The sequence below is a fragment of the Paramisgurnus dabryanus genome, chromosome 9 (assembly GCF_030506205.2).
Source record: "Paramisgurnus dabryanus chromosome 9, PD_genome_1.1, whole genome shotgun sequence".
NCBI classification, from domain to species: Eukaryota; Metazoa; Chordata; class Actinopteri; order Cypriniformes; family Cobitidae; genus Paramisgurnus; species Paramisgurnus dabryanus.
This window is the reverse complement of record NC_133345.1, coordinates 16,017,964-16,032,376: the sequence shown is the minus strand read 5'-3', so window position 1 is coordinate 16,032,376 and position 14,413 is coordinate 16,017,964. Positions and strand designations below refer to the sequence as shown.

Sequence of the window (14,413 nt, the reverse complement as noted above, 5' to 3'; positions counted from 1 at the left end):
ACAAGCACAGAACAGGTGATTCCACAGGCTGCGTTACTCACAGTGCCGGGGGATCCTCGTTCCCACACGGAGCTCCACTGGTTTAGGCGGGTTGTTGCTATAAGCACAGAACAGGTTATTTCACAGGCTGCGTTACTCACAGTGCCGGGGGATCCTCGTTCCCACACGGGGCTCCACTAATTCAGGTAGGTTGTTGCTATAAGCACAGAACAGGTTATTTCACAGGCTGCGTTACTCACAGTGCCGGGGGATCCTCGTTCCCACACAGAGCTCCACTGGTTCAGGCAGGTTGCTGCTATAAGCACAGAACAGGTTATTTCACAGGCTGCGTTACTCACAGTGCCGGGGGATCCTCGCTCCCACACGGGGCTCCACTAATTCAGGTAGGTTGTTGCTATAAGCACAGAACAGGTTATTTCACAGGCTGCGTTACTCACAGGGCCGGGGGATCCTCGTCCCCACACGGAGCTCCACTGGTTCAGGTAGGTTGCTGCTATAAGCACAGAACAGGTTATTTCACAGGCTGCGTTCTCACAGTGCCGGGGGATCCTCGTTCCCACACGGAGCTTCACTGGTTCAGATAGTAGACGAAGCTCTCGCTGTCACACCCCGGGCACAAAGCTTGATTTTCTCTCTCTCCCTATAGGATTCAGGCCGCAACAGATGTCACCATCTCGTGTCTCGTCGGAGGCTGGGCAGTTCGAACGCTACAAGCACAGCATACGCACAGCAAGTCAAGCGTAAACACCATCAATCAGTGAAACTCACCCACAGCACTCTTATACCACGTCACGTGAATTTTAGATCGTCCTTGCCACCTGACCACGACGACCTCGAGAGATTGGTTGGGCAACAACTGGATCACAAAGGAGGGAGAAAAGTATGGTATTCACAGGCCCGGCGTGTCAGTTATCACTTCCCTGGCTCACCTGTACTTCCTCTTTCCCACAGGGCCACTGGCTTACTGGCGGGCGGTGCTTCGTCCGTGCTTCTGGTCAACCGCGGCTCACCCACGCTCTCCTCTCCAGTGGGGCCAGGGACCTCACGAAACACAAGAACACACACCAGGATAACTCTTCATACAAGACATTTGCAGAGAAGTATCACAGCGGTTACTCACGCTTGGTTGCCAATAACCTCTGTTCACGGTGCTCTCGATGGCTCTGTGTCCACTCCTTCTCACATAAACTCCACAATATCCCTTCGTCCGCTGACTGTCTCTTACTCTCTTCCCCAGGAGAGCGATCCGACCAGCGTGGTCCGTCTGCAAAGCAGCAACACAACGTACACAACGTATACCACAAGCACCCCGTTTGATGTCTGCTAGGTGTTTTTATACCCTGACTCTTCTCCTTGTCAGCCTATTAGCAACCGCTGTGTTAATTTCCCCCACCTGAGCGTGATCAGGCTTAATTTGGCTTCGGGGAAACCCCGGAAATGAAATGTGGAAGCCGGGTTCCGTCCGTCGTCCAAATAAAATGTGGAAACCGGGTTCCGCCTGTCGTCCAAATAAAACGTCACCTGTGACATTTACAAACAAACCTACCTTACAAAAACAACACTGGAGTACATCTTGAGACAAAACAATGGCACTGATATATGTCAAGATATGTCAGTGCAATATGTTTTCAAATTAAGGCATTGCAAAAGTCTGGGACTAGAAAAAGCCCCATCTGTAAAACTGACCCAAATGTTTAAAATAGTTACTATCATAGTAGATTTAGAAGTGCTAAAGCACAAACACTGCATTCCAAAGAGACATGCAAAACAGTAAGTACTATTATTTTTAAAATGGATTTACAAACTGGAAAATATCAATCCTTCAGAAAGTCAGAGCTACAGCATTTGTATAAACTGATAATCAAAGATTCAACAAAAACAAAATACAACAACCATTTCCAAAATCAACTCTGAGCAGCAAACGGTTAATGTTTTAATAAGAAAAAACACTTAAAACAGATAAATAAAAAGAACATAAATGAGCAGCACAGTCTTTCTGATCCTTTCACTGAAAGAAACTGTTTGTTAAAGTTACGCTCAATGCAGTTCCATTAAAATCTTTTGGATTTCCTCAAAAATAAAGCGGAGATCAGGATAGCTCAGGTTTAAGGCATACATCAGCTCAAACAACATGGCACGATGTTGCAACACCTTCATGCCTTCCAGGACTATACAAAGATCCTCTTCTTCATCACAAGAAGCATGTTGTTTGAGAGCACAAATCCCAACAGTGGTGTCTTCAAATGACCACACTGATGCTGACTTCATCCATGCCCTGTACAAAACAGACAAATGTAGTTAAAGAAACAGAAAAAAGTTACTGTTACAATAAAAGTGTCATTGGAAATTAGTACAATGCAAACAAATATAAATGTAAGTATACAGACCCATGTGCATTGCCACAGCATATTACAATTGGTTACAAATATATGGGTTACAAAGCAAGGCAGCTGCACTGTCCACTGCTCCAGGTGTGTGTGCGCGTTTACTAGACTGGAATGAGTTAAATAAAGAGGCCACATTTCGAGTGTGTGCTACCATACCTGACAATCACAGCAAAAGTGAATTCTCTCATTTTCTCACTGTCATGTTGTTATAAACCTGTATAAATGTCTTTGTTCTGATGAACACGAAGGAAGACATTTATTTTGAGGAATGTTTGCAACCAAACTGTTCATGAGCCCCATTCACTTCCATAGTATTATATTTCCCCACTATGGAAGTGAATGGGGCTTATGATTGGTTTAGGAACAAACATTCCTCAAAATATCTTCCTTAGTGTTCATCAGAACAAAGACATTTATAAAGGTTTGTAACAACATGATAGGGAGTAAGTGATGAGAATTTTTATTTTTGGGTGAACTACCCCTTTAAATCTTCCCAGGTGTTTTAATGACCCGTGTGCCAAAAGATGTAACTAAAACATACTACATTTTCTGTACTTCCAACAATGTTTACACATTTTTATGTCTATGAATCTATATTACTTACTTCTGTCATTTGATCATTCATTGTTTGAAGTCTGTTTGCTAGCTGTCCTCCTTTCTGATAGAAGAGTTTCGTCAGGTTTTTGGAGTGGAGGTCCAGGTGACACGCAGGAACATAAGACAGTAGTGATTCTTTTAAATTCAGCATTTATCTGAAAACAAATTAACCAACCATTGTATATTTGAGTACTGCGAGTCAAAGAATAATACATGTATATTAGTTACAAAAATAAGATTTAGCTCCTAACAGCAGTAAAACAGTGATAGGAATTACTTACCAATGCTTTTGAGTGTGTAGCGCATGCAAGGATGATGGACCTATTAGAGGAAATATTCAGAGGTGAAATCAACACACAACCTCAAATGATTAAGGTCACACATACACAGAGAAATAATGAAATAAGTGTATGAAATTAACCAACCATTGTATATTTGAGTACTGCGAGTCAAAGAATAATACATGTATATTAGTTACAAAAATAAGATTTAGCTCCTAACAGCAGTAAAACAGTGATAGGAATTACTTACCAATGCTTTTGAGTGTGTAGCGCATGCAAGGATGATGGACCTATTAGAGGAAATATTCAGAGGTGAAATCAACACACAACCTCAAATGATTAAGGTCACACATACACAGAGAAATAATGAAATAAGTATTATATCGGTCATAGGACGCAATGTTGGACAAAATGAGTTCTTAAAACAAGGTTCTCTTCTGAAAACGTCAGCTTTAAGGTGTGGCACTTCAAAGCAATTTTTTCAGTTAATATACCAGACGTCACGCGAGGCATTTAAAAAAAGCTTTTTCTAATTGAATCAAGTGTTGCTCGTGGCGTAGTGAAGTCACGAATAACTGACGCGGGTCTGTTCATCTGATTAAGCAGACAGTTTGTTTCATACGCAATGTCATTATTAATGTAGTCAATTGATATCATCTGGTAAATTACTTACATGGATAACGTTACTCTGGACAGAATAACGTTTGGTTAGCGTTTTATTTGTCCTGAACCGTTTCCATAGAACAACTGAGTAAAAAGTGCCTCAAAAGTCAACTCAAATCTGACAGTTTTCAACTCGGATAAAACTACCAAACGTGAAATAACGTTATACAGCTGACATTTTTAAAACGCTGTTTTTCTTTATGAGCCTTACACTTACTGACTGACTGACTGACTGACTGACTGACTGACTGACTGACTGTAACGTTAACTTACTCCACCAACATCCTCCAAACTCATTTTTACTACAAGTCATTGCAATGGCTACATATTGTAAAAAAAACTGTCTATCTAGTGAAGATGTATCACGTATAAAGTGAACATAAATAAATAATAGAACTTACTTTAATAACGTGGTGTCCGTCTGACAGAGTTCTTCTGACTGACTGCTGCTGAGTCTTCATTTTGGCGCCCAAAACAAACGATGTTTATTCTTCTTTTATGGCGATTGACGGCCTTTTTATTGAGCGTTACTGCCACCTTCTGCTCAGGAGGTGCCATTTTGTGTGCAAACTCAATTTTATTGCTTAACGTATTCAATTCAATCAATTTTAATCAATGTGAGAATAATGTGTTCATTTTACATTCAAACAAAACATTTTCATCCTAATCAATTAAATTATGTTTACACAAGGAATATAAATATTTTGTGTTGCATATACATGTTTATTTTATTTAAATTCAAAGACCCACCAAGTCCATTTTTTTCAGTGTATGAAACTCGATATAAAGTGTGCAATGGTGTTGAATAAATTTGTATAATGTGTTATATTTTGTAGTAAGTAAATAAAATCATGTTGTAAGTGTAAATATTCAATTCGAGGAGTTTCTGAGGTGTTTGTCATCAGCAAAAGGCGCAGTTTCTCTGTTGCTGATTAAAACCCGTTGGCTATATGGGATTTTTTTAAATTAACATTTGTTCTACTTATTATTTTATTTTTTGCCTACATTTACTCAAATAATATCAATGTAAAAATAGTAAGTAAATCATAGTTCAAGTTAGGCGTTAAACGTACATTTTTTTAAGTTGATGTTAAATACAAATAATATTAATTTGAAGAAAGCAATTATTACAGGTTTAAAAACTTAAATATATAATTCTGACATTATCAAATATATTGATTAAAATAATCTGTAAATTAAATACTTATATTATTAAGGCGTATACATCAAATAAAATATGTACATTTTAAACAAAATATCTATTTCTAGTCATTAATTTTGGTTTGTCTAACTAAAAAAAAAAAAAAATCACATAACTGACATTAAAAGATTTTATTAAGTTACTTTAATCATTTATTTTAGATAGCCTACATTTACAAAGCCACTGAATCATTTTTTACAGTGTATACATTGTGATCTTACGGTATTATTAAATGCATATAAATAAAAATATGTAAAACTAAATAAAAGAGATGTCATACACGGACTTCATGAAAGCATAAGTTTTCTTGTTCGGTCCACGTGGGTTAAACGGTCACATAGCCTATTCTCCATAAAAATCCGACTAAAATGCGGATCATTTTATTCATTTTTTTCTGTGCAATAAGAAGAGACGTGAACTGGGTCTTATAACAAACCTCTATTCGCGTAGACCTTGAAGAGACCGAGAGCATTTGCGCAATATCATTAACTAGTTTATCTAATTGTACATTTAGTTCATTTTTGCATCTGAACGTTTTTAATAGCCTGAACATGGTTGTAATGCGCTTTTCTGCATTACTGTACTTTTTATATTATCATGTTTTCCTTTACATGGTATGAAACTCGATATAAAGTGTGCAATGGTGTTGAATAAATTTGTATAATGAGTTATATTTTTGTAGTAAGTAAATAAAATCATATTGTGAGTGTAAAAATTCATAAATTCGAGGAGTTTCTGAGGTGTTTGTCATCGGCAAAAGGCGCAGTTTCTCTGTTGCTGATTAAAACCTGTTGGCTATATGGGATTTTTTAAAATTAACATTTGTTCTACTTATTATTAATTTATTTTTTTGCCTACATTTACTCAAATAATATCAATGTAAAAATAGTAAGTACATCATAGTTCAAGTTAGGCGTAAAACGTACATTTTTTTAAAGTTGATTTTAAATGCAAATAATATTAATTAGAAGAAAGCAATTATTACAGTTTCAAAAACTTAAATATATAATTCTGACCTTATCAAATATATTGATTAAAATAATCTGTAAATTAAATACTTATATTATTAAGGCGTATACATCAAATAAAATATGTACATTTTAAACAAAATATCTATTTCTAGTCATTTATTTGGGTTTGTCTAACTAAAAAAAAAAACACACATAACTGACATTAAGTTAATTTAATCATTTATTTTAGATAGCCTACATTTACAAAGCCACTGAATCATTTTTACAGTGTATACATTATGATCTTACGGTATTATTAAATGCATATAAATAAAAATATGTAAAACTAAATAAAGGAGATGTCATACACGGACTCCATTAAAGCATACGTTTCTTGTTCGGTCCACGTGGGGTTAAACGGTCACAAAGCCTATTCTCCATAAAAATCCGACTTAAATGCGCATCATTTGATTCATTTTTTCTGTGCAATTAGAAGAGACGTGATGTATAACGGAGTCTTATAATAAACCTCTAATTCGCGTAGACCTTGAAGAGACTGAGAGCATTTGCGCAATATCATCAACTAATTTTTCTAATTTTACATTTTTTTGTGATTTGTGAATTCATGTTCTGCTTGCCCCCATTCCAAATATTCTGTTGTATTATTATTCCCATTTTTTGTTAAACCGAGTATAACTCCCAAGCTAAACACCTACAAAACTAACCGTTTTGTCCAGTCTTAACAGTGTATGATATTCAGCTCGTCTTAATTTAATTATTTTATTCCGCCGAATGGAAACAAATCCATAGGCTATCTGAATGAATGGGATTCAGGAATTAAGTACAATAGTCTATACGTGCGTTAGTGAGACCTGTCGGCAGATCACGTTTGCCAAAACATGAAAAGAAACGCGTTTTCAAAACATATTGCGAGCAAACACAGACGCCTTCATCCGGACGGGATTACATTTCTCAGATGACCTCTGAGTTTGGCGTAAAACAGTAGGTAAAATGCTCTGAAATTTACAGATTACAGAGGTCGTCAGAGAAAAACACAGACATGGCCGATTCAGACGGGATTAAAAACACAGTGGACCTCTGAGAAGCATGATTTTCTCAAAATGATTTTTGTCGAGGGTGCCCCGCAAGCACGAGTTTGAAGCCTATGAATGAAAACGTTATTATTCGCTTTGCGCCAAACCCTGTTGCTGAAGGAGACGGACCGAAGCTCCGGCAAGGTGTGTTGTGGACCCGAGGAGGCGGAGCTGCGCTCCGGTGCGCTCCGGCCCAATTTAACCTATTACTTCCACTAACTGAGGTATCCTTCCTCCTTTGCTGTCTGCCTGGTATGATTTTATTGGTCATCTAGGAATAATTTTCACTTTATCTTACTTAATGGGGCGCAGCGCAAACCCGTTGGCCTTTGACATCACACTACCGCGAGATCTATTCAAAAGCATACTGTAGGCCTACTGTCTCGCGGTGCTAAGACGTCACATGCCGTCCGATCGGGCTGCGTGGCGCCGCAAGTCGTCAAACGAGCGCTGAGCATTGAGTCAAATAAGACACGCGTCAGAAAATTACCGAGGTCCGGACGGCCATGCCCTTTTTTTTGCCTCAAAATGCAGACAAATAATGTTTTTAGTAAGGCATGTTTGTTAAAACTAGTTATATTTCCTATTTAAACTAAGTCCTGGCTTAAGCTTATAAAGACCCAGCAAAAACCCTGCTACAGCTCCTGAGGGGGTGATCTCACTATTCACATGTAAATAAAATGGTTAGAAACCGGTTTTTCTGGTTCTCATTGCAGGACTGTGCGGGGGGAGGGCATTCCGTTTCCATGTGGAGACATTTAACAAACACATTTGATATACACCAAGTTCCAGATTACAACAAACACCAAAAACACATCACGTTTGATAGCAGTGCATGTAGGCCCTACTTATTTGAGTATAATGATAGAGTGAGTATTATGTTGGACACTATTTTGGATATCAAATTGTCCTTTTCTCCAGACAAATAAAACACTGATGTGCATGTCTATAGATCTTATCTAAAGAGTCATTGCTATCATTTTCACTTTTGTGTTGGGTTAATTCCCTGACCAGACCTCTGTCATTTTCTTACGCTTGTCTTATAATTTGACTCAACGCTCAGCGCTTGTGTGGCTTCTTGCTGCGCCGCGCAGACCAATCGGCATGTGATGTCTATAAGCAGTGCTGGGACAAAGTCATTGTTATGCAAGTCACAAGTAAGTCTTTGCCCTCGAGTCCCGAGTCAAGTCGAGTCAAAAATGAGGCAAGTCCCAAGTCGAGTCAAAAGTCAAAGCCAACAAGTCTCAAGTCGAGTCCAAAGTCCTACCATTTTAGTTTCGAGTCATGTCAAGTCCTCTTACAACAGAAATAAAATACATGCTGTGGACAGGTGGAGGGAGGCCCCTATACTGCATTGCATTTTCAAAAGATCAAATTGGCCATGATGCCACCATGGCTGAAAACTCGCTCCACTGTAGCACTAGAAGCAGGCACTGCCAAGGCTACTTGAAAGAGTGAAGGAAGAGTGCCCAGAACAAAATGGCATTCTGTCCTTCTGCCATGTCAATGTAGTGACTTAGCTGCAGTGGTATAGATCTCTTGGTGATGTCAAAGTACCGCGAGAGCGATTCCAGTTATCACGTGGATAAATCCGCTTTGAATCGCTCTCGCGGTACTTTGCTGTCACTCGCCTGTGGGTTTTTGTAGCGCCACACCACTCTGCTCCCCAGTCACTTTCGCGCCGCTATAGTGATTTCATATGCCGATCGGATCGCGCAGTTCGGCAGAAAGTCAAACACCCCAAATATATAGCCTAATATGTATATGCATTTCAACCCGCTAAAGTAGCAAGTGTAGCGGAGATTACCATGAGATGGTAATTATTTTAAATAAATTGTTGGATTATTTCAAAGCAAAACAGATTTACAAAGCACTTAGCAATACACTTTACAAACGATTAAATCAAACACAGTTTTTTCCTTTATTTTATGCATTTCATTGGATCTAAATGTTGCGACAGTATGCTTTAAGGAGGAGTCAGTTTTTTCTTCGATCTCGTCTTTCATTTAAAGGGTATCTAGTAGACTCAATTAAATTAGGCATACTACTTTAAAAAAAAGATTTACAAAAACTGATTAAATATTAAGAAAAGGCACAATGTTCACACGACCATGGCTCAGACAAATACTGTGCTTTATTAAATGAAAACACTTTGCATATTATGCATTTCCATTTTAAATATTGTGATCATACAATTCCTTTATGAATGAGCGTCAATATGATATATTTATCTCTCGACTCAATTTACGCATTCGGTTACCTGAAACATCAGAGTCAGAAATGACACACAAAATCATTGTGTCACAATTAAATGAACATAGCAGCAGCACGCGTAAGTTACGCTCGAATCTGTAATGATCGATCGGTGACTATCAGTGCCACATGCCTCAATCAAACAGACCTAAGTTTTACTGACATGTGTCAGTGTACAAGCAACCAAACGGAGTGGTATGAGCCACTGGCCATCGGAAGTGCCACTCGACGAGCCACTAAAAAGTGGCATGAGCCACTGGACACCGGAAGTGCCACTCGACGAGCCACTGGTACGAGCCAATGGAAACCGGAAGTGCCACTAAACATAGTGGCACGTGCCAGTGGCTTCTGTGCGTAAGATGCCATGCCACTTTATGTTAAAACTGCTACTGCAGTTAGTGGAAGTGCAAGAGAGATGTAAGTAATCAAACGCTGACTATTATACAGCAGTTTATTGACGGGAAATATGAAACCGTAGTGACTGTCAAGGTGACAGGACTAGAAACATTACTGCAGCTGAGCACATATGGGTCTAAATTTAATTCTCTCCCTCCAGTAATTCACTTTCCGTTATTCAGCGTGTTTATTAACAAAATTCAACACCACCCTTTAATTCTTGAAGATATGTTTTTAACTGTATGATTAGATTCACTGTGTTGCACTGGACTTCTGCTAAGCTTGAACTTGAAAACGCGATGCATCACGTGCGCGGTACATATTTTGGCTTGAACATTTTATTGCATTCAGTCTTAAAGCCTAATAAACAGTACCTGTTAAAGTCATTAAAGTTAAATAAATAACAAAAGAAGAGAAAGTGTGCAGCAGTGTGCCCAGGATGGTAAAATAATTATTAATGTATTCCTAATGACCAACACAAGTCTTCCGCATACTGACATGGTTTGAAATCTATAGGTATTTGATTCTTTGGTTTTCTGATGTATTAAAATTCATATATGTAGAGCAGGGAAATAAGAAGCTTTTTTTCCTGGGGTGCATGCCCTGGAAAATACTTATATGGACCTCGGTATTTATAAAATCATGCAATGCGGCGTGTTTGTCTTTACAGTTATGAAATTTATTATTTTAAACACACATTTCACAAAGTATATATTGTAAGTGTAAATATTCATAAACTCAACACTTCGGAGGCGTTTTTCTAAAGAATAATGTTTAAACTTTATTGGTGGTGGTTGAGAATAATTCCTCTTTCCATATGTAACGCATTTTAGCGCAATATAAATGTATCATATTGTTATTCTTAATATATAAGAATACTAATATATTTTTTACAACATTTATAACATATATATATATTTATATATATAAAGATGCTTAGTACAATAGCTTTGCTTCATATAAGTTTCTGTAATAAATCATTAAATCAATCACAAAACGTGTTGACAGTGGCAAATAAAATGCTTGTTAATTTAAACAAGGCAGAAAGGTGTATAAAACAGCTTTAATTAACAATATCTGAATTGGCTCTTTTGTACACTTCTAATTTTCTCATGTAATAATTTATAATTATTAATTAGATTTAATATAAATAAGTTTTGAAAAGTGTTGAATGCGAACGTGTAAGATATCTGGAAGGCGATGCGGCGTGTTTGTCTCTACAGCCACATGTTATAAAATTGATTATTCTACACACACATTTCACAAAGTACATATTGTAAATATTCATAAACTCAACATTTCGGAGGTGTTTTTCGTCCGCAAAAGGCACAGTTTCTCTGTTCGCGTCAATTATTTTGGTTTGACCAACTAAAAACACACATAAGTGACATTAAGACATTTTATTAAGTTACTTTAATAAATTATTTTAGTGATATTCTATTTTACAATAATATTTTTTACAATTGTGAATTACGTAGAAACACTGACTGCATATGCGCAAGAAAGGTAGCCTATTATTAAAGATTTTATAAATATAAATATGTAAAAACGAAATAAAAAAGATATCATATGCCAACTGTACAGCCCGCATGGGTTTAAACGCCTTTTTTCTAAAGAATAATTTGTAAACTTTATTGGTGGTGGTTGAGAAGAATTCCTCTTTCCATATGTGAAGCATTTTAGCGCAGTATAAATGTATCATATTGTTATTCTTAAAATATAAGAATACTACTATATTTTTTACAACATTTTTAACTTTAAAACATATCTTTTTATACCACATTAATTTCTTTAAAATATTGATACTTTTAGAAAAACTGACAATTATAAATATTATGAACAAACAATGAAACGGTGTCAAAATTCGACAACACAAATAATTAAGATATTCATTGTAAATAGAGTCGCGTTTATTAGGCTCACACTAAATTCTCTGTTGCACTTCCTATAAATTCGCATTGCACGTATCTTAATAGTTGTATGCGCTGTTATGCTGGCAAGAAGGGGTTGACATATCACTTTGGTGTTTTAATACAGTAGCAATGTAAAATATTCAGCAATGCCCTTATTAACTTCTGGAAACAACGCAATGTTTTTATGCGCCACCTGGTGGATATTCTGTGAAGCGAAACACATTAAGGGAAAATGGAAAGTAGCCCCCCCGAAAGCACTTGCAGAATGCTGCGAGACTCTGCGAGACGAATTGGCGAATGCCGCGGGAGAAAACGCGCATTTTTAAAGGCCACATCTGTACACTATCTCACCGCAAACTGGGAACTTAAATCAAAGTGCCTGGAAACTGTGGCGTTACCAATGCAATGAAGGCAGAAAGAACCCACACTGCCCGAGCCATGGGGGTGTGCAGAACATTAGTGACGACTTTCTTGCAGAGCTGGCAAAAAAAGAGAAAGCTGCAGAAAGAACAAGCCGAGCTCAACATGCCCCAACATTGCTTAGTTTTGGTGAGTATGCTTAAATTTCTATTTCATTAGACATTGTTTTTCGGGTGTCAGCCAGTGGATATAAACACACTCTTCCAAAAGCAACTTTGAATAATTTATTATACACAAAATATGGGTTAGAAAATTATTTCATGTTTTAATTGTAAATTATTATGATTATTACATTAATAAATATAATTTTATTTATAAACGAAATAGCCTATTGCATCATCCCGTAAACAACTGGGCAAAACGTATGGAAACGCAAATAAATTCTTTTTTGTTTCTGCTTCCTAGAGCTGGAGAAATTCACTTGTTACAGCAGCTCTGGATACTAAACAACAGATGGCAAAAATACAAATAAAGAAGGGAAAAAATAAGAATAAGAGTATAACAATAGGCTACAGAATACAGATTGATATATAAACATTGCACTGGTCGTGAATAGAAGTTGCCCGGTGTATTCCAAGTGCTGTTAACTTAGCACTGTAAAAAAAATATTTTGTGGCTCTGTTAGGAACTGCCCGCCCGGTCGCTTTATCATGACCAAGCGAGACAGTGGGGAACAAACCCAATCGCAGACGAGGTTGGGGAACATGAAACAAGACTTCAATAAATGACAAACACAAAGCAAAAACCCACGATGGGGAAAACAGTACTAGAAATAATATAAACTAGACAGGACTGACTTCTAACAAACTAGACTGGACTCAACCCAAACACGGACTGGACACAAGCCGATCTACGCGATCCGGGGAGACCTGACAGACGACATGATCAAGGACATGACAAATACATTTAAATACACAACGCACAAGCACAGGATGCTAGACAACAGGGCATTATATAAGGGAACAAATCAAGGGGGAACAGTGGAAACTAATCAAACATTGATGGGAGAGCTAACGAGGAGACGAGGGGGTGGGAACACAAACGAGACACAGCAGCACACAGACCAAACAAAGGCCATGTGCTACAACACAAAACATGGATACTGCCACGATCCTGCCACATGACTAAACAACTATGAATAACTATGACAGGAGGGCAGGACCATGACAGGCTTAGTACATTAAACTTAATAAAATTAGTAAATTCAATAGAAAAAATGTATTATTGTTTAAACAAATTTTAGTAAAAATAACACAAAAAATGTGAGTAATTCTAAATAAACACATTATTTAGTAAATTCCACTAAATTTTATAATGTACAATTTGTAAGAAGCAAATTGAATTAATTATTTTTGGTTGAAACTACTTAAATTATTTACATGCAAATAACTGCAGTTGACTAAAAATAATAGGCTGTATTTACTAAATATAGTGCATCATTTTTGCATCCAGTATTTTAAGAAAATTTTACAAGGAATTTTAAACAATTGCATTTGCTTTAATTGCTTAAAATTCCATGTAAAATGTACTAAAAAAGTGGATGCAAAAATGATGTACTGTATTTACTTTCTTTTTGTAAATCCAACATTTTATTTTTCCAGTGTAATTGGGGATACTTATATTTAAGCCTACATTGAAGACTATTACAGTTGTGTTTAAATGCATTCACAGGATTTTCCTACCAGGTGGGGGACTAAGTAGAAAATGGTTGAGCGCGTTCTCGAGCAAGTCCCAGCCATTAGGAGGGTTTTAGATGACCGGCGCAGCCAACATTTGATCCCGACGTGCAGGACGTCAAAGTCCTAGCACTGAAGAAGCTGGCGGATTTTACAGATGCATTGTCTTCTGAGAAGACAGTTACAGCGTCATCTGTTAAACCAGTTCTACAGTTATTAACGGAGGATATTTTGCTCCCAGCCGAAGAAGACACAGAGTTGACACGCAACCTTAAAAGAAAAATGGTTGAATAGTTATTATGAAGTAACTATAATAACAAATATAGTGCACCTGCAACACAGCAACTGTTGGCAAAGGCTTTATTAATTGACCCGAGAAACAGGGACATCAACCCCGGAGATGAAGTAAAAGATGCGCTCCTGGATGAGATGCTGGCAGTGCCCGAAGAGCGGGACGGCTGGGATGAAGAAGGTGGCACGGGTGGAGAGGGAGAAGCTACAATATACAACAAAATGTTCAAAGTAAACGATAAATCAGAACTAAAATTTAATTCGTTTGAAATAATACTGTTAAACATGGAA

The 14,413-nt window shown here is 37.3% G+C and overlaps 1 long non-coding RNA gene across 1 annotated transcript; it reads right to left on the bottom strand.

Annotated features, from left to right (window-relative positions):
* Positions 1–1,548: 1,548 nt before the first annotated feature.
* On the bottom strand, positions 1,549–3,373 carry LOC135760991 (uncharacterized). The gene is made up of 3 exons (XR_010537670.2): positions 3,266–3,373; positions 2,992–3,139; positions 1,549–2,275 (listed from the first exon to the last, which is right to left on the bottom strand). It is a non-coding gene; the product is annotated as an uncharacterized lncRNA (long non-coding RNA).
* Between the last annotated feature and the right edge of the window lie 11,040 nt (positions 3,374–14,413).